Genomic DNA, 25,453 nt, shown 5'->3' with positions numbered 1-25,453 from the left:
CACATTGACTTAGCAGATCTCACATTTAAATGATTTTTATTGCATTTTTCTTGATTTTGTTAAATATTTGTCAATTAATGTTGTTCTGGTTGCATTCTTGTAACTGACTGGTCTTAAGTTTGGAACCTATGGTGGGCGGAATCTGGAAATGGGGAAAGGGATAGGCAAAGTAAAATATACAATGAGACAAGACCAGACCATCTTCTAAAGGACTTTATTCTGTTTTTTTAAATTTAATTTTAAAATTATGATCATCGAAAACTGAGTGTTTATTTTTGTTCCCTCCCCCTTCCCCCAAATTGAAGAAAGCCTTCCCCCACAACATCCTTGTAATAAAGAGATGGGCTCAGAGAAACTTAGCAAGATTTGTTAGACCTGATGCAGTGTGAGATGAGCAGAAGCAGGAGAACAATTTATGTAGTAACAGCAACATTGTGAAGAAGGGCTTTATTCTTGGTAGTTTCTTTCTTTTTTTCCCCCAACCTTTTTCCTCGGTCCTTTACTTACTCAGCTATCATCATAGTCAGGTCCCTCATCACCTCTAGACTATTATAATAACCTTTGATTCGTTCTCCTTACTTTCAGTCTCTTCCCATTTCTAACTTACCCTCTATATAGCTGCTAAAATAATCCAGTGCTTAGCATAATGAATGTTTATCCATTCATTCATTCATGTGACATAGATACATTTGTTGTCTCTAAGATGAAGTCCAAATTCATCCTCCCATTTAAATCCCTTTACAATTTATCCCCAATCTACTTTTTCTACCTTATTTCATTCCTGCATTCTAACCAAACTGGACCACCATCTCTTCTTCTACTCTCCCCATGGTGAGAAGGCATTCTCTCTAGTTACGTATTTTCAGTTGCTTTCTAGATATTTGCTTTTGAACATTTTACCAGCACCTCAAATTAGCATGTCCCCATCCATCCCCCGACCTTTGAAATTTTTTTCCTTTAAGGCTCACTCAAGGGCTACCTCTTCCATGAAGCCATGTTGGATTCTTCTCCCCCTCCCAGATGAAAAGAATCTCTTCCAATGAATTTTCTAATAGCTTGTTTGTCTATGTCTCTCCTTGGGTCTTTGTATGTTCTATCTTGTATTTTATTTACCTGCATTTTATTGTATTTATTTTATTTTATTTATTTATGTTGTAACTACCCATTTACTGTGAAGCAACCCACAAAGTGGCTGATGTGTTAGATTTGGAGTCGGGAAGAGCTGGATTCAAATCCACCTTCGAGACTTGCTAGCTGTCTGACCCTGGAAAAACCCTTTTCTCCCTTCACTCTTCTTAAGAGGGATAGTATGATCTAATGAATTGAGAACTGCACTTTGAATCAGGAACACTTGCGTCCAAGCACTGCTGGCAAATCACTCAACCTGTCTGAGAATCAGTTTGTTCATGTGTGTAATTGGAATTATAATACTCACAGGATTACCACATGGCTCAATTTAGCATGTTTTTCAATCTTCAAAATGCTATGTTTACTATTATTAGATTGTGACACTTTCCAAATGGACTTTGTCATTATTTTGCCTTACTCTGTAAATGATCCTCTTGGTAATTTGACATAGCCCTATATCTAAAAATGAATTTCAGTAGTATAGTCGTTCTTATTATGTTGGAATGGCCCATCCACGAGTCAGTCAACAAGCCTTTAAGAGCTTACTATGTGTCAAGTAATGGAATAAATAATGTGGATACAAAGAAAGGCACTGGATACTTTAAGTGGTTCTTTATTTTTTTAACGGTAAATTTTGTAACTGATTCTGTACAGGTAGTGAGTCAATCTATCTACTGACTCACGGATAATTTATGCATTTTGTAGTTATTTTAAAGAAGGATTCTCTTTTTCTTATTCTCCTCCCCATTTCATTATTCTTTCATGGAAATCAGACTGACTTTTGTGGCCTTTTTCTATATGTATCCTGCCACTTACTGGAGCCATCCCTTTGCCTGTTTCTTTGTTGATTCTGTAGGATTTTCTGAGTCTGCCTTCCCATAGGGATAGTTCTCTCAGTAGAGATTGTGCCGTTGCCATCCATTGCCCATTTGCTAGTTGGAACCACTTACCAAAAGTTTGTAGAATCATTGGTCAGAAGAAAGATCTACCTTGTGCTCCTCTTGCTGCTTCCACAACCCTGCTTTGAGGTTAGGGAGGAAGGAAAGGTTCTCACCTTTTTTTTTTCAATAATCCCTGTTGTCACTGGCCTGAGGATGAGGAGACCATGATGAGCTGGAAAGACTTCTGGTCAGTCTGAGAGTCTAGATACAGGCAGGCCTTCTAGCAGTGGCAGAAATATTCATGGGAGCCTCATTTGCATCAATTCAAACATAAAGTAAAAGATTCAGGTTTTTTAATGTCTCAAAATGAAAAAGAAAAATCTTTATGAAGTTGCAATGTGTTTAAATCTATGATCTTTCCCTTTCTTCTTATAAGAAAAGAAACATTTATATTTTCTCTCTGATTTTCTAATGCACTAGACATAAACCTAATTCCTTTGGGATGAAGAAGATTTTTTGGCTATTATCCAATGCATCGGTTGTCCAGGTCTGCAAATGGAGTTGTGATGATCTTTGTGTGATACTAAAGTTTTACCTGGACATACAAGGTCACAGAAATAAATGAGAGAAACTTGGAAAATTTTACTTAGCAGATCTGTAGATAGAGAAAAATTTCATGATCAAATGAGTGATGGAGTGAATCACAGAAGATAAAATGGATAATCTGATTATGTAAGATGTTTTTTTACACAAACAAATCTAATGAAGCTAAGATTAAAAGGGAAATTGGGGGGGGGATCTTTGTAAGGTATTTCTCCCCTCCAAGATGAATAAGGAATTAATTCTAATTTGTAAGAATAACAACCTTTCCCCAACTGATAAATAGTCTAAGGATATGAACAAACAGTTCTTAAGAGAAGAAAACAAAGTTCCTTATAGTCACATAAAAAAAAATTCTCTGGTGATAGACTCAGAGTACAGATTGAAACATATAATACACATAGGATTATATAAACCTCCATCCATATTTATATATACATATATTATATATATGTATATATGTGGTCAAAGTAAGATTTTGCTTTGCTTGGTTATGTATGTTTGTAACAGGGTTTTGTTTTCTTACTCTCAATGTGGATGGGGGAGGAGGTGGGAGGGAGAGAATGTGAAACGGAAAATAAAATAAAATTGAATTTTAAGGAAAAGAACAAAAACACTCAATGCTATTTAGAGAAATGCAAATTAAAGCATTTCTGAGGTCCCATTTCATACTCATCAGATTGGCAAAAATGACCAAAAAAGGAAAATTACAAATTGAAGGAACTGTCCAGGCCCTCTGATATAATGGTGGGGAACTGTGGATGGAAGGGCACAGCAATGTTGAAAAGTGATGTAGTGCACAAAGCTGTAAACTAAAAGGATGCCCATCAATTGAAAGATGGTTGAATAGATTTAGTATATGATTGTGATGGAATATTATTGTGCTGTAAGAAATAAGCAGAGAGATCATTTCAAAGCAACATAGAAAGACTTTGATAGATTGATGCAGGCTGAAGAAAGGGGGAACAGTTTATATTATAACATCAATAATATAAAAATGAATGATTTTGAACTGATAATAAAACAAGCAGAATCAAAATTTATACACTAACTAAAATACGTTAAATACAAACAAGTTTGAAAACTATAAGAACTGAGCCCTACAGTGATTATTCATGATTTCAGAGGAATAATATAAAATGTGCCATTCACCTTCTGATAGAGACCTAATAGATTTCAGTGCAGAAAGGGACATACATTTTTGTACACAGTCTGTGAGGGAATTTGTTTTGCTTGACTATGAATATAATAGGAAATTTGTTTTTCTTTTCTTTTTCTGTGGGTTTGGGGTGGAAAAGAGATGAAGCAGATTTGTTAATTTTTTTTTTAATAGAGAGGTTGGGGATGGAAGAGATATTAAATATTGCATCTTCTTTCAGATGATTATATAATTACTTTTTCTTAATGTTTTACTTTTGTATCAAACTACTCATAGAATAGGGGTAATCTTTTTTATTATAGTTTTTTATTTGCAAAATATATGCATGCATAGTTTTTCAACACTGATCCTTGCAAAACCTTCAGTTCCAAGGTTCCCCCTCCTTTCCCCCCTCCCCTAGATGGCAGATAGTCCAATACATGTTAAATATGTTAAAGTACATGTCAAATACAATATACGTATACATATTTATATAGTTATCTTGCTGCTCAAGAAAGATCGGATCTAGAAAGAAAGAAAAAAACTTGAGAAGGAAAATAAAAATGCAAGCAGACAATAACATAAAGAGTGGAAATACTATGTTGTGGTCCACATTCAGTTCCCACAATTCTCTCTCTGGGTATAGTTGATTCTCTTCATTACTGAACAATTGGAACTGGTTTGGATCCTCTCATTGTTGAAGAGAGCCATGTCCATCAGAATTTATCATTATATAGTATTGTTGTTGAAGTGTAAATTTTGCTTATTTCACTCAGCATCAGTTCATATAAGTCTCTCTAGGATTCTCTAAAATCATCCTGTTGGTCATTTCTTACAGAACAATAATATTCCATAACTTTCATATACCACAATTTATTCAGCCATTCTCCCACTGATGGGCATCCACTCAGTTTCCAGTTTCTGGCCACTACAAAGAGGGCTGCCACAAACATTTTTGCACATGTAGGTCCCTTTTCCTTCTTTAAGAGCTCTTTGGGATATAAGTCCAGTAGTAACACTGCTGGATCAAAAGGAATGTCACAATTTGATAACTTTTTGGGTATAGTTCCAAATTGCTCTCCAGAGTGGTTGGATCTGTTTATAACTCCACCAATAATGTATCAGTGTCTCAATTTTCAATAGGGGCAATCTTTAAATGTAATAATGTAAAAACAAAACATATCAATAAATTAAATTTTTTTGAAGTTGAATTTTTTCAGAATAACCTTCAAGCATACTCATGTGAAAGAACCTCCATCTTCAAAGGTATTATTTAACCTTATAATAAAACAAAAGCAAGAAAGATTGGCTTTTTCAAGATAATTATATAAATATGTATGCATATATTGGATTTAACATATGTTTCTACCAGGTTTAACATGTATTGGACTATTTGCCACCTAGGGAAGGATAGAGAAGGGGAGGGGAAAATTGGAACACAAGGTTTTGCAAGGGTTAATGTTGAAAAATTATCCATGCATATGTTTTGAAAATAAAAAAGCTTTTATAAAACAAAAAAGAAAGATTGGCTTTTTAGAGGACCTTTCTTCCTAAGGGCTGAAGATCTGGTATCTTATAGATAAGGTCACACTCTGCCTGTGAGTTAGGGATGGGCAGAGGGTGAGTCATGAAGGGGTTAAGTCACTTGTCTAAGAGCACTCAACAAACAAGCCATCAGGACTGGGTTGTAGGATGACTAACTCTCACTCTTGGAGTATCTTAGAAGAAATTTGGGAGTTTCACAATAAGGGAGGAATAAATATGAAGAGAAGCAATTTATAGCTAGAAGGGACCTAAAAAGCCATGGAACCGAGCTTCTTATTTGACAGATGATGAAACTGAAGAGTTAAATGATTTGCCTATAGTTACCTAGCCAATTAGTATCTAAGGTACAATTTAAACTACAGCCCAATGTTATTGACTAAAGTCACTTAGCCATCTCAAATGCTAGCTACCATTTCCCTTAAGATGTTAGTTTAATATAGAATCTCCTTTCCCTTCCTTTCCCTTCCCTTTCCCTTCTTTTCTTCTCCTTCCTTTCCCTTCTCTCCCCTATATCTTTTTCTCTCTGTCATTTATCTGTCCATCTGTCTCCCTGTCCATCTGTAGCTGTCTCTCTGCGTCTCTGTCTCTATCTCTCCCCTCCTTCTCTCCCACCTATTTGTTCCCGTGTATGTCTTAATCTGCTGCCTTTTTGTTTTCTTTCTGCTTAAGTGAAAAACAAGAATGCTGAGATTTTTCCAGGACACACCTGTGCTCTGGTTGCATAGCAGCTGAGCTTGAGGGAAGCCTAATTTTGCCACACAGACTGGGAGGCTGAAAACTTGATGGGCTTCCAACCAAATTGAATAAAGGAAAGAAGAAAAAAAGCCCCCAGAAAAACAAAACCTGAAGCTTGAGGAGGTGGAGGGGCGTGGGGGCACCAGGAGAGAGAATGCTTTCCACTTAGTGTTTAGCAGAAGTTGCTTTAATGGCCCCAGATGCCAAAAAATGTAATTTGAAAACAAAATGGCAGAGGGGATAGAATTTAAACAAATATGACCATGTGCTTGTGTTCACACACAGACACAAATACGTGCATCACATGTTTGAAAGGCTGCTTGTTTCTACATGTTCTTTGCCAGATAGCACTTTTTCCTCATCACGACTGAACCGAACCAAGGACTGAAGCAGTAAATCCAGTTAACCCAGGGGTTGCATTGCTAGTGAATGTTCCTAAGTAAATGATCTTCTTGCATGTAATTAATCTCACTCCCAGGTGCTGGATATTTCCTCCTTTTCTTCCATATCCAGTCAAGGCTCTTCCCCTCCCACCCTGGAGGAAGTACAGAGGATGGAGTTTCTACTGCCACGTTTGGTACCTTTGGTCAACAATGGCCCAAGGATGGGTCTCAAAATAATTCCATACTTCAATGAGGAATTCAAGTTTGCCTTGACCATGTAGGAGGGAAAGACTGAGTTAAGAATGTTAATGGCCAGAGGTATTGAACATGGACTGTGGGCTGCAGGTAACCCACATTCTCAAGTACTGCCTGAACCAGAATAAAACACAATATGGAAAGATTTCACAGTAAAATATAGATGATATTATATTTTAAAATGAAGTCAATATTGGACACTGTGGGGATCCTTATTCAAGAGTTAGTGGTTCTTTTTTCAATTTCAGTTTGACCTGGGCCATACTATGACATCTATTTGCTTGGACAGCCAAAGAACAAATGTATTTTGAGCATTCATAGCTGATGGACGGTGAGCTTGGTCCAGGATTATATAGAAAGAGGAGAAGAGGCTGGAATGCCTTTGAGTAATTATCTGGTATTTTTAATGACCCCAAGCTTCTCTAGGAAGCTCTTTCTCATATCAGTGTTTTTCCAGTTGTGAAATACAAAATATGTTCATAAGGAAAAGCTACTTTACATTTTACAGGGGAGGAAACTGAGGTCCCAAGAGGCTCTGTGTTGCTTTCTAGCTATGTGACTTAAAGCATTTGTTGTTGTTTGGTTATTTCTGTCACATCTGAATTTTTAATGACCCCATTTGGGATTTTCTTGGCAAAGATAACTGACGTGGGTTACCATTTTCTTGTTTAGCTTATTTTACAGATAAGGAAACTGAGGCAAACATCATGAAGTGACTTGACATACAGCTAGTAAGTGTCTAAGGCCAGATTTGAGTTCACAAAGTTGAATCTTTCTGTTTCCAAGCCCAGTACTCTATCCACAGTACCATCCAGGATCCTAAAGAACTGATTGCAATGATCATGGAGAACAGGAAGGTACTGCAGAACTGGGAAAAAAGTGGCAAATCTCCCAATTATCCCAATAAAAGAAGGATGGATGCAAACTATAAGTAAGAGAGTTGGATTCTGATTCTGGACAAAATTCTGGAATTTATTATTATGGCTAATGAACATCTCAAAAAGGAAGCAGTGATCATAGAACGCCAACATGACTTTATTAAAAATAGGTTATACCTGATGTACTTCATTTCTTTTTTTGGCAGGGTTACTAGACTAGAGCTCACAAAATGATATAGATAGATTTGATAACATCTCTCAAGCTATTTTCCCCTTTTGTTTTTTCATTTTCATGTTTATTTTTTTAACGTTCATTTAAAAATTTTGAGTTTCAAATTCTCTCCCTCCTTCTATCCCTCCCAAGAAGTAGAATATCCATTGTACACTCTAATATTATTCTTATGAAGAAATGAGGAGGTCTGGACTATGTAATGATATGATTAAATTATCAGTGGTTGAATAGCTACAAGTAAAAAGAAGTTATTAACAATTTGATACCAATTTGGAAAGTGCTCTCCAGTACAAGGCTTTAGGCTTCTGTGTTTGGCCTTTGGGTTAGCTAACAATTTTTATCAATTACAAGGGATAATATGCTTTTCAAATGTGCAGATGACACAGTGCTAGCAGGAATGGCTATCCTGATAGATAAGTCAGACTCCAATAAGCTCTTGACATTGATGTATATCCAATAAGATGAAAAATAATAAGGATAAATGTAAAGTTTTTACACTTGAGTTCAAAAATTCAATCTCCTAAATACAAGATATTGAACGTGTTGTTAGGTAGCATTTTGTCTAAAACTCTGGGCTCTTAGTATACTACAGGCTCTCAATGATATCAGTGTGATATGAAACGAAAAACATTGATTAAGCTTTTATTATATATCAAATACCTATACAAAACACTGGTTTTTTAAATAGACTTTGCGGCATTTCCTGCTCCCAAAGAGCTCACACTCTAGTTGGGGGAGATAATCTATAAAGGAAAGTACATGTTTATAGTCAATTCAAAGCAGGTAGAAAGGCCAGGTAATACTTAAGTTATGGTAAAGAGAATTGCAGAGCAGATGTCAAGGCCTTAAGGACTTTGGGAAGCAATAGTAGGACAGTCAAGAAGTTAGTGGGTCCAGCTTGTGTGAGAATGTGGGGGCCAGCAATCAGTTGAGAGTCGGAAACTTGTACCTGATAGGAAGTGGGTAATGGGATAAGGAGGGTTGGAGCAGGGAAAGGAAAAGTCAGTGGTTCCTTTCAGTGGTAGTAAGTGAAGCTGGTCATTCTTAGGGCCATCCATTGGCTAATGCACTCTTGAACTACATTGAGACAGGTATGGCATTTGAGACTAGGGAAGTAATAATCTCACTTTCATTTTCCTTGTTGAACTTCATCTGGAGTCATATTCAATTCTAGATACTGTGTTTTAGGAATAACACAGATAAATTTGAAATAATCCAGAGAAAGGGAATCAGGATGAAGAAGATGAGATCATAACTGCTGAGGATCAGTTGAAGAAACTGGAGATGTTCACTCTGAAAAAGAGAGGATTTAAAAGAGAAATGGAATCTGTTTTCGAGGGTTTTGCATTGTCAATTGCAAGAGGAATCAGACTTATTCTGCTTGGCTCCAGAGGAAGAACTAAGGACGATATTGTTGTTGTTGCTGTTGGTTTTTTTTTTTTTTTCAGTATTTTCAGTCATATCCAACTTTTCTGACTCCTTTTTGGATTTTCTTGGCACAGATACTGGAGTGGTTCACCATTTCCTTCTCCAGCTCATTTTATAGATGAGGAAACTGAGGCAAACTGGGTGAAATGGTTTGCTCAGTGTTACACCACTACTAAGTATCCATGGCTAGATTTGAATTCAGGAAGTTGACTCCCAGCCCAGGACTCTGTTGCAAAACTTCTAGACTAGAGCCAAAATAGGAATGGACTACTTCCCCCTTGTTGGAGGACTTTGAGGGAAGACTAGACGTGGGGTATGTTTGAGAGAAGCTTCTTATTGGAGAAGCAGTGAATTGAATTTTGGAGTTGAGGTCAAGGACAGTGAATTCAAATTCTGACTCTTGATATTTACTACATCCATACCCTTAGTCCAGTCACTCAATACCTTTCTTAAAAAAATAAAATAAAATAAAAAAGGAGAGATGGGGCAGCCAGAAGGTGCAGGAGATAGAGTGCCAGACCTGAGTTTGAGTCTGATCTCAGACACTTAACACTTCCTAGCTGTGTGAGCCTGGGCAAGTCACTTAACCCCAACTGCCTCAGCAAAAACAAAACAAAACAAAAAGAGGTAATAATGATGGTCAAAGAATCATGAAGATGAAAGGAGATCAAATATGTAAAGTGCTTTGTAAATCTCAGATTGTGGAGGCATCTCCGAGGCAAAGTGGATAGGATTCTTAGATTCTGAGTGAGGAAGGCATGATTTTGAACCCTCTCTCGGTCTCAGTTTCCTTATCTGTAAAATTAAGATCACGGCACCTACCTCATAGGGTTGTTGTGAGAATTAGATGAGATTATATATTTAAGGTGCTTTGTAAACCTTAAAAGGCTCTCTGGATGTTGCCTATTATTATGACTATGATTTATTATTGTTCCAGCACTGATTACGGTAGATAGCTTCTGAAGTCCCTTATTCTCGGAAATAACTTTTGCCCTCTGCAAAAACCAAGGGCTTATTTAAATTTTCGACGCCATTTAAACGCGTCTGTGTTATTGTCCACCATTTTTTCTGGTTGTAGAATGGCTATCAAATTAGCCAATGTCAGCTCTCGGTCCACAGCGCAAGCCCTGAATTTTAGATTTTAATTCCTGAAAACTCAGCCTGGACTGCGTTATCAACCCAGGAAGAAGCCGGAATCAGGAGCGACGCCCTGCCTGGAGTAGCCTGTGCCAGCCTGCAAAGGGTCAACGGAGGGGCCGGTGCCCGAGGGACATCCCCAAAGGCCGCGGCTGGTGATGTGACGGAATGGCGGGCTCGGGACTGTGGGAAGCAAGGCTGCTTCTTCACCCCTGGTCCCTTGGCCAGCCCTACTGGTGGGCACCGGAGACGCGCCGGCTCCTTTGCTTTTATTTGGGACTTAAGTTTAGATCTTATCGTGTAAAAATATCCCCGCTAATGCCTAGTGAGATGTAGCACGCTTCCTGGGATGTTTTTTTGTTTTTTTGCTTTTGTATCATAAGCCAGAGTGGGGAGGGGGAGTGGGAAAGAAAAGACCGGCTCCCTCCCTCTTTGTAACTAAAAACCTCCCAGTGGGATTTGTTTAGTGTGCAGGAGTCATTAGTAATTTTGAGTGATTACTAATTTCCTCCCTCAGGTGGTTCTTCTGCATTCCTGTAGAGATCGTGTACACAACAAGGCTGCCAAAGGAGAAGCAGAGAGGCAGACGGAAAATAGCAGGCTTTGGAAAACAGGGAGAGAGAGAGAGAGACAGAGAGAGACAGAGAGAGAGACAGAGAGAGACAGAGAGAGAGAGAGAAGAGAGAGAGAAAGAGAGAGAGAGAGAGAGAGAGAGAGAGAGAGAGAAGAGAGAGAGAGAGAGAGAGAGAGAGAGATGGAAAGAGAGAGACACACACAGAGAGAGACAGAGACAGAGAGAGAGACAGAGAAAGAGAGAGAAGGAGAGGAAGAGAGAGAGAGAGAGAGAGAGAGACAGAGAGAGAGACAGAGAGAGACAGAGACAGAGACACAGAGAGAGAGAGACACACAGAGAGAGAGACAGAGAGACAGAGAGAGATGGAGAGAGAAAGAGAGAGAAGGAGAGGAAGAGAGAGAGACACACACAGAGAGAGAGAGAGACAGAGAGAGAGAGAGACAGAGACAGAGACACAGAGACAGAGAGACAGAGAGAGAGACAGAGAGAGAGAGAGATGGAGAGAGAGATGGAAAGAGAGAAACACACACAGAGAGACAGAGACAGAGAGAGAGACAGAGAGAGAGAGAGACAGAGAGAGACAAAGAGACAGAGACACAGAGAGAGAGAGACAGAGACAGAGAGAGACAGAGAGAGAGAGAGACACACACACACAGAGAGATACAGAGAGAGACAGAGAGAGAGACAGAGAGAGTGAGGAAGGGAGGGAGGGAAGGAGAGAGAGAGGAAGGGAAGGAGTAGGGAGAGAGAGGAGAGGAAAGGAGGGGGGAGGGGAAGGGGAGGGAGGAAAAGGGAGACAGAGACAGACACAGAGACAGAGAGAGAAATGGAGAGAGGGAGGGAGTGTGTGCATATGTGTGCATTCACAATGGAGCATCTTAAACAACGGCATTAATCAGGCTGACAATCAAACAGTCTCCAGTGTGAATGGGGCACTCCTTGGACATAATTCTTTCTTGGGTTTCTCAGCTAAGGACCCACATCATATAATCATCTTCCAAAACACTGACACCCCTGCAGGCTGGGTCACTGTAACCTTTCTCCTTGCTAGGTTCTGGGAATAAGCAAGGCCTGAGGATTTCAGCAGGACCCGGCCTGAACAGAGGTTCCTCCGTACAATTTCTCAGTGTGGTGTATGGGCAGTGCCGAGGATGGTCTGGTCTCTGCCGGGCAGAACATTAAGCATATAATTGTGGTCCAAGCCCACAAAGAGCCCTTTCTCCCATCCACCTCCCCCAAATTGAACCTGCCACAGGAAGGTACCTGCCCATTCCCCCCCAAGCCACTCCCCAAGTATTTAAACTGATTAACACAAAAAGTCGGCAACCTGTGTGGGCTCCTTGCATGACTCATTCACAATTTCATCAACATACACCCAACAACATGGGTACATACATGTCCATCTGCCAGGGGCCCCATTCAGGATTATAGATGTTAGAGCTGGAAGGATTTTCTGAGGGTCACAGGATGCCAGCTGGTGTATCACCTTGGGCCTGGTCAGGAAGACCTGAATTCAGAGCAGGACTCGGACACTTGCTAGCCGTGTGACCCTGGGCAAGCCACTCAACCCTGTTCCTCATCTGTAAAAGATGTTCCTCATCCTGAAGAAGGAAATGGCGAACCACTTCAGTTTCTTCGCCAAATGATAGAACCCCAAATGGAGTCAGGAAAAGTCTGACGTGACCAGAAAGCAACAAAGATACATATAGAGATAAATCTCCATATACAGAGTGGGTACATATACAGATAGGGTACACGTGCAGAACAGGATTTGAGATGAATCTTGAAGGAAGATGAGAAAATAAAAGGCACAAGGAATTAAATTCCAGGCATAGGGGACAACCGGTTCAAATGCATGGAGAGGGAGATGACGCTTGTGTTTGAGGTACTGTAGGTTGGACAATGTCATTGGGTTCAATAGTTTTGAGGTGAGAGTGAGATATGAGAAGGCTGGAAAGGTAGAGAATGGGCCATTTATAAACTTTAAGTGCCAAACCAAGGATATTCCATTTGATTCTGGAGCTTTTTGAGCAGAGGCAGGTCATGGTGGTTATACATAAAGAGAACTATACACAGAACATTAGGAAGACTGTATCTTAGTTGGGGGAATAGGAGAGGATTTAGTCATTGTTTCTAGTGCCCTTAGATGGAGGTCCTAGCTGGGCTGCTGAAGCATTTGAGATGTGTCATCCCCAGGGGACGCTGCAGAACCATAAGAAATGGTAGGTTGTATCAACAGGTTTAGACCAGAAGTTGGAGAGCCAAGGAAATGAAAGGGGATCCAGGATCAAGAGCAGGCTGGTCACAGGCAGTATTCTGAATCTGCAAGTCAAGACAGAATCAATATCAGCAGCCAGGTGAGTAAACAGGAGTCAAAGGCCATATACAACTGGCAATGGAATTGAGGCACTTGGTCAAAAACTACCCAATTAGCCAAGATTACAGGTACCAGAAAAGTGGAGATGGAGAGCGGAGCAACTCAATTCAGACTGAAGCTTCCCATTGTTTGATGGGGAACCAACTGCTGTGAAAAAAAGATCATTGTATTGGGAAAGTGGAGCAGCCATGGCCGGTGGTTATGTCTGCAAATTCCCTGTTCATTTAAGGCAGTATCAAAATATTCCCATGATCCAAGTGATTAATGTTTTGGCTTCTGTGTTTGATGGAGTGTGTCAAGGGTGGATCATAGAATGTTTGGAGAATGGGGTGGGAGTGAAGAGCTAACACCGTGGTGGAGTGATTGAGTGTATTCCCAGCACCTAGGACACTTCCTGGCACACAGGTACCAGATGCTTAATGAATGTGGTCTGCCGGCTTGTTGGAGTGATTGAGACAGAGAAGGTGGAGGGAATGAGAGGCGAGGGAGAATGCACCATCGCTGTGGGAGTAGCAGTTTGAATATGATGCTTGGTTGGTGGGAGGTATCCTTGGTAAGATGTCAAGGAGTCAACGGATGGATCCGTAGGAGGTTGAGGATGTGTTTGGACATAAATCTTTGCCAATAATTGGTGAATCCCTGTGTAACTTTCTAGAAATACAGGGGTGGATTTTGGGGTGCATCTTTATCAATCTATGGATGAGTACTGGGATAAAACTTTGGTGGTTGGAGGGTATGTTCAGATGTGGCTCCTGGGCAGACTATGGGTGAATACAGATATAGGTGTTTATACACCTTGACTGAACTCTAGCATGGTTCTTCTGCAGTTTGTAGTATGTGTAAGTGTGAATTCTTGTCAATCTGGGAATGCATTCAAGAGTGATTCCCTTGATATTTTCTGGATGTATTCAGGTGGGAATCGAAATTTGGGGACTGAATCCAAGAATGGATTCCTGATAGTTTGTGTTCAGATGTGAATACCTGGAAGGGCTTTTTTTTTGGGGGGGGGGGTGAGTTCAAGTGCAAACTGCTGGCAGTTTATGGGTATGTTTGGGTGTGACTCCCTGACAGGTTTCAGGATGAATCCAAGTGTAGATCCTCTGCAGACTGAGAATGTGTTCAGGTGTGGATCCTTGGCAGTTTGGAGGTGAATTCAGGTGTGGATTCCTATAAGCTTGAGAGTAAGTCCAGATGTGCATGGATGGCAGTTTGAGGGTGTTTCCAGGTGTGTATTCCTTATAGTCAGAGGCTTGGTTTAAGGGTGGATTCTTGGCGGCTTGTGGGTGAGTCTTGGTGTGGATAGATCCCTGAGTATTTGAAAGTGTGTTTTTCATGAGGCTTTGACAGTTTGTGGGTGAGTGCAGATGTGGCTCCCTAGCAGATTGTGACTGAATCTGGATGTGCAAGTCCCTAGAAAGTTGAAGGCTCAGTCCCAGGTGTGGCTCCTTGGCAGTTTGTGGCTGAGTCTAGGTGTGGGTCTTTGGCAGTTTGTGGGAGAGTCCAGTGGTAGACACCTGGAGGGTTGGGATTTTCCTTAATGTATATTGTCCTTGTAAATTCCTTTTCCTGTGGAGAAGTTTAGTGCTAAAAGGGCAGAAAAGTATTTTTGTATAAAGAAAAAGATTTAAATCTCAAAAAGTAAGATATAGCTGAAATGAATAGGAAAAAGAATTTCAGCATAATCCAAATTGCTAAAAATGTGGAAATTAAAAAAAAATGAAGACAAATCGCCTTGTCAGAAATATAGTAGGATGCTTCATTTCTATGTAAATAGTTTGTTTTGAAGGAGCAAAGAATTAACTTTTATTTATTAAAAAGCTGGGAAAATGTGAAAAAAACCTCACAGTTTTGAATGGAAAACGAAGAGTTAGATCCTGTTGAAAATTTAGAGCTTCAGGGCATTATGGTCCTTCAGCTCCTTGGCGTATAATGTTATATGATCAAGGTAAACCAGACTAAAAAAAGGATATGGAATTATTTGGAGGCAGAGGCATGATTAAATAAAATCTGTAGATTTCTTAGGAGTAATTTGATGAATGGTCTGGATGATGGAGACGTGTAGGAGGCAGAAGATGGGAGACTGAGGCTGAGGTCAGCGGAAGAAACAGTTGCTTTTACAATAAGTAGAGACCAGTTGTAGAAGCAGTCAGCCAACAGAGGACTTCTCAGCTGCAGAATAACGGGTTAGTTGAAGAGAAGCGCAACCTCATTGGACCACAGCTTTTGCTCCAGCTAATACTCTTCAGCGCCCCCTAGAGCTTAAGAGCTTCTTGCTCTTCGTTACCCCGCTCTAGAGAAACAGGCTTATGCTGATCATCGCAGAGATTTAAAAGGATTGCACAAAATCCTGCTAGGCGAGGAGCTCTTTAGGATAGAGAGCCGTCCCGAGCTGTTTGCTGTGAGTTCTATTCTGACCAGACAGTGAGCATCCTGTTGAGTGGAGGGCTAATTAACGGGGACTGTTATGGAGCCAACTGATGAGCTTTGCAGTTCCTTGGAAATTGATATTCAAAATTAAAAGGGGCAGCCAATTTCAGCATGATTGTCAGACTATCAAATGCATAAATAAATAATAAATAAAACTATACAATGTCAAATATAAAAATACCGTGTGTGTTTATTTCTACATGAATTTGCCCAGCAAAGAGAGCAGCGGGGAGCAGCAGAGAAGGAATTTGGGGGTAATGCAAATGTTCCTGAAGGAATCAATTTTATCAAAATCTCCAGACTAGAATTGTGAGTTGTCCATCACACAGTTTTCCTCTCTCATGTGCTTGTCAGACTTAGTTAAGTATGTACCCATTTTCCATTGGTGGGAGATATGGTCCAGGTTATGTGTAGATTGGGGTGTATTTTATGGTTTTATTATAGGAGTACTTGTGATGTTTTGATTATTATTCCTTTTGCCCTTATTGCTAAGCAAATGGTTATGGGGAAGATCTAAAACTGTTGTTATTGAGAGTTGCTGGTTTGTATAAAGATGAATAGGGGACTCAAAAAATTAAATAGGAAAAAGTTTATCTCCAACAAGATTGCCTGTAGGACACTTGGAAAATTTGAATGTAACCACTTGGTGGTGGTCTGTTTTTGGAAGCCTAGAACTTCAGTGTGAGCGAAGGTTGGAATGAGTGAACCACCCTAGAGAGTATTCACACACTTAGTTAAGAGACCTTGATGCAGGATATGAATTGGAAATACCCCACTGCCCCACTGCCATGCAGCACATCATTATAACATGATGAATTTAGGTTTATTTAGTAAGGACAGACAGTAAGGATTAGGTCATAGGTTCCTCTACTGAGGATGGATGTGAGCAATCCCTCAGATTGGGGAGAGAGAGAGAGACAGAGAGAGAGAAAGAGAGAGAGAGACAGAGAGAGAGAGAGAGAGAGAGAGAGAGAGAGAGAGAGAGAGAGAGAGAGAGAGAGAGAGAGAGAGAGAGAGAGAGACAGACAGAGACAGAGAGAGAGACAGAGACAGGGAGAGAGACAGAGAGAGAGAGAGACAGACAAAGACAGGGAGAGAGACACAGAGAGAGACAGAGAGAGAGAGAAAGAGAGAGAGAGAGAGAAAGAGTTCTAATAGAATTATAGGGGTAACAGTTTTGAGTCTTTTGTAGTTGCCATAGAGGAAAGCAGAGTATTCAAGAGACAGTACACTGTATAAGGAAAGGAAGGTAAATGAATGTGAAATCTGAAAAGGCATTTCAATCAGATCACATGTGAAGGGGGCTGTGATCCTCCATATTTCCTATTGGGGCAGCAACCAATTTAAGTATATGACCAGCTTAAAATCTGAAAGAAGGAGCTGTTCTGTTCAGTTCAATTGATTTCAATTCTATAAGCCAAGAATAGACTCAAAAGATGATGAGCTTCATTTTTTTTCAGTCATGTCTAATTCTTCATGACCCCAGTTAGCATTATCTTGGCATTGGTTTGTCATTTTCTTCTCCAGCTTATTTCACAGATGAGGAAACTGAGGCAAATAGGATTAGTTAAGTGACTTGCCTAGGGTCACATAGCAAGTAAGTATCTGAGGCCAGATTTGAACTCACAGAGTCATTTTTTAATTCAAATTCTAGCCCTCCATCCAGAGTAGCCACTTAGCTGCCCTAAGAGATAAACTCCACACTCATTATGCATTTCTTTTGATTCTATTTTGAGTCTATAAATGAAGGCTGTATACAATTAAACTATGCTTTGTGATAGACTCTTTTAGCCATGCTAAATAAGAGTCCATTGAAAATCAACACAAAAAGAAGAGGGAGGAGTTATTCCCACTGGGTAGGGACTCAAACCATGAGTTTAATCACTCAAATCTATAGGTTCTCACTTCAAGATGAATGAGATGAATACTATCACCTACAACAGGGACAGTGCTGGGAAGTAGAATTGGCAGCTCTCTGAAATCCAGAGAGGGATGGGTGCTTCTCCTGAGTACTCCTGGTGTTGGACAGAAGGCACCGCTGCTTGAGTGAGCATGGAACTGTCCAAGATTTGGACTTTATCGCTGAAAAGAACCAGGTCAGTGGACAATATCACCCCTGATGGATTAAATTTAATGATTTTTTATTTTGTGACAAGGAAGGGTTTTTTAGAGAGTGTATGGATATTGGGAAACGCCTGTGATGTTAAATTATACAAATAAAAAAACTCAACCTTTTTAAAAAGGGTGGCTTGGAAAGGAGAAAGACTGGGAGAGGATCTAAGTGGGGTACTATAAAAGTAGTTTAAAGTGAGGAGAACTGAGGACTTAAATTAAGGTGAAGTTGGTTGAAATGAAAAAGAGAGAATGAATGTAAGAGATAGTATGTATATAACTTGATAAAGTGTGGCAATTGACTGGACCTAGGGCATAAAAATACTTCTGGGACCACCTTCCCTAATCCAGAGCTCTTACTATCCCTTCAGCACTCCCCATTTTAGTGCTCCACCCAAATATACCCTCTGTTCTCTTCCTAGCCTTTCCCCTCCTCTTCCTCTTTCCATCCATATACTGACATGTTTCCAGTCTAAACATCCTTTTGTGACCCAATGAAAATGTAACTTTCTACTCATATCAGTAATAAATTATTCTGAAGATAGGTTGGAATCAAAGGATACTTTGCTAAACTCCTAGGCGACAATCCACAGTAGATCACTTATTGGCTGGCTTGGGTGAAGTCCTCATCCCTCTTTCCTAGACTGTGGTAACAGCCTCCTAATTGGTCTCTCTGATTCTCTCCTTCTCCTTACTCCAGCCTCTCTTCCACATGATTTCCATATTGATATGTCTAAAGCATGGATCTGACCACATCAGTAATCTGTTCATCAAGCTTCAGTGACTCCTAATTGTCTCTTGGACCAAAAAACGTGGCACTTACACTCCTCTACTATCTGACAGTAGTCTAGCTTTCCAAGCTGACTACCTATTACTCCCTTTCATGCACTCTATGTTTAAGCTGCACTGACCTGCTCACTTTTTCTCCTATTGAGCATTCTAGCTTCCATAGAAAAAGCACAGGCTGCCCCTCTCCCCTATCCAGAATGCTTTTCCTCCTCCTCACCCCCTAGGACCCTTTATCTTTCTCTATGGCTTAGCCCAAATCCTGCTTTTAAGAAGTCTTTCCTGATTTCTCCCTCCTTCCTGTGAAACTGCTATGCATTTATTTTTGTCTATATGGAATTTACTTATCTGTGAACATATTGCAGAAGAGCTCATGTTCCTTGAGAGCAGGGATTGTTTTTAATTTTGTCTTTATTCCCAGTAACCTAGAATTGTGTCTACCACAACTTTTGGCTGAGGAGACAAAGAAAGATCAAGATCTATGGTTTCATTGATAGAGATCTTCCTCCAACAGTGCAAATCAGCACCTGCAACTTAAAAGTCTTAGACTTGCCAGGGACATTGAGAGATTAAATGCTTTACCCAGCTTCACAAGCTCATCATGGACCAGAGGTAGGTCCTGAACCCATGTCCTTCTGAGTCTAGTTCTCTACCCATCATGTTATGCTGCCTTGCATATAGAAAATATCTGAAGGAAATCCTGTTGTTTCAGTAGCTCCATTGGGTCCCCTAGGAGTTCCATTGGAGATCATGAATGGCTTTTTTATGAAGGCTACAAAAATGTTATTGAAAAGGTATCACTCTAACACCCAAAAAGACATAAGAAAGAGGAGATCATGAATGGACTTTTTATGAAGACTACAAAAAAGGTTGATTGAAAAGGTATCACTCCAACACCAAAAAGATGCAAGAAAGAGGAAAGGGAGACATGTTCAGATATATTTAGAGAAGCTATCTTTGCAGGGGCAAAGATCTAGAAATGAATGGAGTGTCTATCAATTGGAGAATGATTGAACAAATTATAGTCTGGGAATGTTATGGGATATTATAGTAGTGCAAATAATAATGGAAAGGGATGGCTCCAAAGAAACTTGAGAAGACTTGTATAAACTGATTCAGAGTGAACTTAATTAATTAATTGATCATATCTGCCATTTCTTCCAAGAAAATCTATATTTAAACATATATATTTTAATATATCTTTTTACTTCTCCTTCCTTCCTCCTTATGTCTGTGTTCTGCTTTTGTTATCCATCAGAGAGGAGTGAGTTTAGTTTATATATTTTGATATATTTTTTACTTCTCCTTCCTTCTTCCTTATATCTCTGTTCTGCTTTTGTTATCCAGCAGAGAGGAGTGAGTTTAGTTTATATATTTTAATATATCTTTTTACTTCTCCTTCCTTTCTCCTTATGTCTATGTTCTGCTTTTGTTATCTAGCAGAGAGGAGTGAGTTTAGTTTATATATTTTAATATATCTTTTTACTTCTCCTTCCTTCTTCCTTATATCTATGTTCTGCTTTTGTTATCCAGCAGAGAGGAGTGAGTTTAGTTTTAGGATTCCAGGTTATTACTAGATAGGTAAGAATGGAAGATTGGTGTTAGTGGTAGGGAGGAAAATTATTTTTGAAGGGATGGAATCTAATAATGGCATATTTTCTTTTCAATTCCACCCCCCCCATATTAACACATTTATTTTCATCCCTCCCATCCCCTATCCAACTGAGAAAGAACAACAACCCTTGCAACAAAGCTGTAAAGGCAAACAAAATGAATTTCCATTTTAAAAAAATGGGTGCCTCATTCTGCACTATGAGTTTATCATCTTTCTCTCATAGATAATATGCTTTATGACTGGTCTTCTGGTATCCTCTTGGTCACTGCACTGATCACAACTTTTAAGTTTGGCTCTTTTCAACAATGACAAGATACAGACCAAATCCAATAGTGTCTATCAATTGGAGAATGATTGAACAAATTATAGTCTGGGAATGTTATGGGATATTATAGTAGTGCAAATAATAATGGAAAGGGATGGCTCCAAAGAAACTTGAGAAGACTTGTATAAACTGATTCAGAGTGAACTTAATTAATTAATTGATTATATCTGCCATTTCTTCCAAGAAAATCTATATTTAAACATATATATTTTAATATATCTTTTTACTTCTCCTTCCTTCCTCCTTATTTCTGTGTTCTGCTTTTGTTATCCATCAGAGAGGAGTGAGTTTAGTTTATATATTTTGATATATTTTTTACTTCTCCTTCCTTCTTCCTTATATCTCTGTTCTGCTTTTGTTATCCAGCAGAGAGGAGTGAGTTTAGTTTATATATTTTAATATATCTTTTTATATTGTTGTGATGGAGAGAACCATCTGCATCCAGAGAGAGGTCTAGGGGGATGGAGTATAGATCACAATATAGTATTTTCACCTTTTTTGTTGTTATTTGCTTGTTTTTTTCTTTCTCATTTTTTCCCTTTTGATCTGATTTTTCTTGTGCAGCATGATAAATATAGAAATATGTTTAGAAAAATTGCATGTTTAATCTATATTGGATTGTTTGCTATCTAGGGGAGAGGGGAGATAGGAAGGAAAGGGAGAAAAATTTGGAATACAAGGTTTTGCAAAAGTGAATATTGAAAACTATCTTTGCATGTATTAAAAAAACCCCAAAAGCTATTATTATTATTATTTGCTGAGGCAATTGGGATTAAGTGACTTGCCCAGGGTCACACAGCCAGGACGTGTTAAGTGTCTGAGGCCAGATTTGAACTCAAGTCCTCCTGACTTCAGGGCTGATGCTCTATTCACTGCACCATCTAGCTGCCCCCAAAGCTATTATTATTATTAAAAAACTTTTAAGTCTTTTGGAGTTTTTTGTCCTGACAGATTATTATGTGAATTCTTCTGGTTCTGTTCACTTCACTCTGAATCAGTTCATACAAGTCTTCCTAGGTTTCTTTGGAGTCACTTCCTTCTATCCTTACTTACAATACAATAATGTTCTGTCACATTCACAGACCACAATTTGTTCAGTCATATTCCAACTGATGGACACTCCATTAATTTCTAGATCTTTGCATCTGCAAAGACAGTTATTCTAAATATATTTTCACATATAGCTCCCTTTTCTCTTTCTTTCATCTTTTTTGGGTGTTAGAATGAAACCTTTTCAATCAATATTTTTGTAGCCTTCATAAAAAGGCAATTCAGTACCTCCAGTGGAACTCCTATGGGACCCAATGGAGCTACTGAGACAACAGAATTTTCTTCATGCTCTCTTCTTCCAGCCTTCATGCTAGCCCTCTTATCTGACAGGCCATTTCCTACTTGCGTGGCTTAGCACAGACTTCCCTCACCCAGACAAGGGAAATGGTGACATTCCTACCTTTCCCCCAAATTCATCAATTTAATTAAATGATTTAAAAAAATAAAAAAAAGAAAGAATAATCAGAAAAACAAGAGATAAAAACTGCACATAGCATTTATTAAGCACTTACTATGTGCCAGGAATTATTCTAAATATTAGGAATACAAATATAAGCAAAAGGAAAGAGTCCCTGACCTCAAGGATTTTACATTCTAACAAGAGAAGATGATATATAACAGAGAACTGAAAAATGGTTGGTGGGGAAGAGGTTGAGAAATATCTGGGTGAGTGAGGGACTGAACCAGGTTAGAAATGAGCACTGCAACATAGGTACCTCCTCAATTGGAAGTTCTGGGTAGGAACTCACCTTATGGAATAAAACCAAGCAATATGCTGAAAAAAATCTGACATTATGTATGTACAATGTTCCATGCCTATGAGAACTGGGAAAGGGGCCTTTTTAGCTCTTTTGTTTGGAGCCAAAATTGTTCTTTATAATTTTCCAACATTCTTCTTTCATCATTGTGGGTTTTTTGACCCCTTCCTTTTTTTATAGAGGGAGAAACTGAGACCCAGAGGGGTAAAGTGAGTTGCCCAGTGTTGCACAGCTAAGTCTCAGTCAATCAACATTTATTAAATGACTACTGTTTGTCAGGCACATCATAATGTATTTTATCAATTAAGAAAGAAGGCAAGCATTCATTAAGTGCCCACTATGTGTGAGGCACAGTGCTAAGCTCTAAGTGTTTGAGGTCAGATCTGAATTTAGATCCTCCTGATTTTGGGCCCAGTACTCCATGTCCCTGACAAAGTGTGTTAGGTATCCAAAGTTCATGTGATGGCATAGAATTTAGAGCTGTATGGGATTGCCTCATTGTATAGCCCAACCAATCCATTAATTAAGAAGCACTGATTAAACACTTTCTGTACTTTAGTGCTAAGGCTGGTAAGACAAAGAAAGGTTAAAAACAGTTCCTGTTCATCAAGAAGTCACATTCTAAAGATGGAGACATGTTAAAAATACAAATATGAATATAAAATATAAAAAAGATGAACAAATAAAATTTTATACAAAATGAATGGGAGGTAATCCTTCTGACTCCAGGATGGGTGCGCTATCTGCTACACTACCTAACTGCATCAGAATCATGGGTTTAGAGGAAGGACATTGAGCCCCCTATTTAACAGATTAGGAAACTGAGGCACAGAGCTGTTTTTGACTTGCCCAGAGCCACACAGCTGGCAAATGTCTGAGGCAGAATTTGAACTCAGATTTTCTTAGTTCTAAATTAGGTACATTTTCTAGTCTGCCATCTCCCTGTGTGGAAGGCTCCCGTCCAAGGGAGCCTTTCAGTTACTTTTCCAGAAATAAGTTTTTATAGAAGCACACATATCAACGAGCTGGCTCCTTTAACTGGCAAAGGGGCTATCCCTTAAATATGTATGAAGTTAGGGTGTGAGAAATGATAAGAGCTTTGTTTGAAGTTGGATGGGGTTCCCTGTCTCCCTATCAGGAACCTATTACAGAAATCCTGCTTCTGTCCCTAAATTAGCACAGACCCAATTCCAGTCTATCTTAGCCGGGTCTGGCTCAGTGGCTGGCTTTCTTGCAAATTGAATTTCCTTTGAGGAAGGGTAAAATGGTCACCTGTGCGTTCTCAGTAATTGGGTGGATTGCCCAGAGTGGAATTGCTTGAAAGAGGATTGAAAAATGCCTTGGAAAAAAATCTCTTTAAAATTTAAGAAGTAAATATTCTCATCTTTGTTTTGGGAGTGCATTGAGAGGCGAAAAAGCCTACACTGGCTGAGATGGAAGGCCCATCTGTCATGGAGGATAAAGTTTTAGTTTACTTCCAGCTCCGACTGTCCACTCATTTCTATGGCTTTCCCAATCAACCTCCCCTCCTCCCGCACTCCTCTGGAATCACAGGTTAGGCTCTCTCAATAGTTTAGGAAGGATTGCAAAGCCTTTTAAACAGATTCAGTCAATCAATCAACAAGTATTTATCAAGTACCTACTGAGAGCCAGCACTGTGCTAAGTGGACAGGGTAGAAGTTCAAAGATTGCAATAATTTTTATTTCCAAGGACTTACATTCTAATGGAGGGAGATAAATACAAAATCTCATTAGATCCTCAGAGAAAATGGGAGATAGGCACTATTATCAATCTCATTTTATGAATGAGAAATAGGATACTCAAAGAGGTAATGCACAATATGTGTATTATATGGCACATATACGCATTATGTATTCATATCATGTACCACACACACACATAGATATACATATATGACATGCACAGGATTATACAGCTAGTAAGTATCTACAACAGGAATCAGATTCTTAAAGTCTCTCCTAACTCTGAATTCAGCACATTTCCCATGATTCCATGCTTACTTTTGGAACATCAGCTAGAAAAAAAACCTGCTCTTTGCCTGTCTGTCTCTCTCGCTGTCTCTCTCTGTCTCTCTCTCTGTTGCTTTCTCTATTTCTTTCTTTCTCTCTGTCTCTGTCTCTCTCTCCCCCCATCTGTCTCTCTGTCTCTCTATATGCACACAAACACACATGTGTGAATAGATGTATACACATATGCATAAGATATCTATAAAGATATACATAGGATCACTCAATTAATGAACTCATTGGGGGAATGCTTTCATCTTTCCCATTTGGACAGCATTGTCTACCAAAAGATGCTAGCATTGTGTGTGTGTGTGTGTGTGTGTGTGTGTGTGTATGTGTGAACAGTGATGGTCCTAGTAGTCTGATATCATTCCCTGCTCCCCACCAAGGGCCTATTAATTCTGTTGGGATCAATCTCCTGCAATAGTCTTAGAACTGATCTCTCCAAAAGGGGATCTCTTACATCTTGGCCAACTTACTTATCCCTCTGAACCTCAGTTTCCTCATTTGCAAAACAAGAAGCTTAACCCGATGAATCACAGACTTTAAGAATTAAGGGATTCTTTGACCAGCTAGTTCAATCCATATGTGAAAGAAATCCCTACTATAACACATCTGACAAGTGGTCACCCAACTTGAAAACCTGTGAAGAGAAAGAATCCACAATTTCTTGGGGCAACTCATTCCACCTAATTATTTTTGGTAAGTTTGTCCCAAGGCCAGACCAAAATTAGCCTGCTCAGAGATGGCTGTCTTGTTCCTCTGAATCTTCCTTTTCTTCACTTGGCTAAACACACCCAGCTATTTCAAACGATTCTAGACAGGTTCCCATTTTATCAATGTTCTTTTTAAACTGTGGCATCCAAGACTGACCACAGTCTTCTTAGATGGCAATGGGATGATTGTCTCCCCTTCTCAAAAGTTATGTTCCCATTGATATAGTTTGATTGTTTTCAATGTTATTCTGCTGATATCTTTCAGGCAAACTAAGTCCAGCCAGAACTCTCTTATTTGCACTTGTAATGATGATTTTTTGTACCTATGTCTGAAGCTTTGTCTTT

Source organism: Antechinus flavipes, chromosome 3 (assembly GCF_016432865.1).
Source record: "Antechinus flavipes isolate AdamAnt ecotype Samford, QLD, Australia chromosome 3, AdamAnt_v2, whole genome shotgun sequence".
NCBI lineage: Eukaryota > Metazoa > Chordata > Mammalia > Dasyuromorphia > Dasyuridae > Antechinus > Antechinus flavipes.
The sequence above is the reverse complement of the archived record's forward strand: the minus strand, read 5'-3'. Positions refer to the sequence as shown.